General features: G+C 37.4%; 1 non-coding gene across 1 annotated transcript; it reads right to left on the bottom strand.

Moving 5' to 3' along the window:
* Nucleotides 1-775: 775 nt before the first annotated feature.
* Nucleotides 776-882, bottom strand: LOC130036775 (U6 spliceosomal RNA). The gene has a single exon (XR_008794443.1). It is a non-coding gene; the product is annotated as a U6 spliceosomal RNA (small nuclear RNA).
* Nucleotides 883-2,408: the final 1,526 nt, after the last annotated feature.

Genomic DNA, 2,408 nt, shown 5'->3' with positions numbered 1-2,408 from the left:
CCTGGATGCCCTTAATATCTTTTTCTTTCCTAATCGCTATAGCAAGTTTTTCCCGTAATATAATAAACAGTAGTAGAGAGTGCGGGCATCCTTCTCATCCCTGATCTTAGGGGTAAGGCTCTCAGTTTTTCATCATTGAGAATGATGCTTGCTGTATGCTTGTGGTGGATGGCTTTAACTATATTGAGGAAAGTCCCCTCTATCCCCATTTTGGCGAGGGTTTTCATTATTAACGGGTGCTGGATCTTGTCAAATGCTTTCTCTGCATCTATTGATATAAAATCATATGATTTTTATATTTTCTTTTATTCATATGATGGATTATGTTGATTGATTTCCAAGTGTTAAACCAGCCTTGCGTCCCCGAGATGAATCCCACTTGGTCATGGTGTATGATCTTTTTGATGAGTTGTTGAATTCTATTTGCTAGTATTTTGTTGAGCATCTTCGCATCCATGTTCATCAGGGATATTGGCCTGTAGTTTTCTTTTCTTGTGCTGTCTTTGTTTCCTTTAGGTATTAGAGAGATATGAGCTTCATAGAAACTCTTTGGGAGAGTTTGTTTTTTCAATTTCCTGGAAAATCTTGAGAAGAACTGGTAATAGGTCCCCTTTAAATGTTTAGAAAACTTTGCCAGTGAATCCACCTAGACATAGGCTTTTGTTTTTGGGAAGACTTTTGATTACAGTTTCAATTTCCATGATGTTAATAGGTCTATTAAGGTTCTCTGTATCTTCTTTTTTTTACTTATTTATTTTTTATTTTTAATAGTGAGAAAAATATGGAACGCTTCACGAATTTGCATGTTATCCTTGCTCAGGGGCCATGCTAATCTTCTCTGTATCGTTCCAATTTTAGTATATGTGCTGCCAAAGCGAGCACTCCCTGTATCTTCTTGATTCAGCCTTGGGAGATTATAGGAAATTATCCATTTCTACTAGTTTCTTTGTCTTGTGGCATACAGACTTTCAAAGTAGTCTCTGATGATCTTTTGAATTTCTTTGGTTTCTGTTGTGATATCCCCATTCTTATTTCTGATTCAATTTAGTAGGGTTCTCTCTCTCTCTCTTTTTCTTTGTGAGTGTTGCTAGTGGCTTATCTATCTTATTTATTTTCTCGAAGTACCAGTTCTTGGTTTCATTGATCTTTCAGATTGTTTCTTTGGTTTCCATATCATTGATTTCTGCTCTACGTTTTATGCTCTCTTTCCTTCTGCCTGATTTGGACTCATTCTGTTGATCCTATTCTAAGATCTTGAGCTGTGAAGTCAAGTTGTTTATGTGCATCGTTTTTCGGTCCTGAGAAATGCTTGCAGAGATATAAATTTCCCCTTAAGACTGCTTTAGCTGCATCTCATGAGTTCTGGTAGCTCGTGTCTTCACTCTCATTTGTTTCCAGGTGTCTTTTGATTTCGTCCTTGATTTCCTTCTGGACCCTTGTTTAATTTCCAAGTGCTTGATTTGGTTCTCCATGTCTGTGTGTGATTCACTTCTATTCTCAGTGAATCATGGTCTGAAATGATTTTTGATACTCTTTCTATCTTCATGATTCTATTGAGGTATGTTTTGTGGCCTAGCACTTGGTCTATTATGGAAAATGTTCCATGCTCACTGGAGACGAATGTATGTTCTTTCTTTTGGGGGTGTAAAGCTTATAGGTCTATAAGCCCTTTCTCTTCGATTTCTTTTTTCAAAGCCAATGTTTCCTTGCTGAGTTTTGTTCTTGTTGATCTATCCAGAGGTGATAAGGCGATGTTGAAATCTCCAGCTATACTATTGTGTTGCTAGCAATGTCCTCCTTAAAATCTGTTAGCAGTTGTTTTAAGTATTTAGCCATTCCCTCATTAGGTGCGTATACATTTAAGAGTGTGATTTCTTCCTGTTGTACTTATCGCTTGATGAAGAGAAAATAGCCTTCGCTGTCCCTTCTAATATTTTTCAACCTTGAATTAATTTTGTCGGATACTAATATGGCGACCCCAGCTTTTTTGAGGGAGGTGTTTGCTTACAGGATTGTTTTCTATCCTTAGACTTTGAGTCTGTGTTTGCTCTGACTGTTGAGATGAGTTTCTTGTAGGCAGCAGAATGTTGGGTTCTGTCTCTGCATCCATTTTGCTACTCTGTGTCTCTGAATTGCTGATTTTAGACTGTTGACATTGAGAGAGATTATTGTTATGGGGTTCTGTGTCATTTTTCTGTAAGGGTCTGTTGTGCTTGTAGTGCTTGTCTTGTTTTTTAGTAGCCCGTTCAGCCCTTCTTTTATGTTGGGTTTTGAGTCTATAAAGTTCTTGAGCTGCTGTTTATCTAGAAAATAGTGTACCGTTCCTTCAATTTTGAGTGAGAGTTTAGCTGGATAGAGTATTCTTAGTGAAGCATTCATTTCAGTGTGTTTTTTCACTATATCCCACC

The sequence above is a fragment of the Sorex fumeus genome, unplaced genomic scaffold (assembly GCF_029834395.1).
Source record: "Sorex fumeus unplaced genomic scaffold, SorFum_2.1 ptg000065l, whole genome shotgun sequence".
NCBI classification, from domain to species: domain Eukaryota; kingdom Metazoa; phylum Chordata; class Mammalia; order Eulipotyphla; family Soricidae; genus Sorex; species Sorex fumeus.
This window is presented reverse-complemented; position numbering and strand designations above follow the sequence as displayed.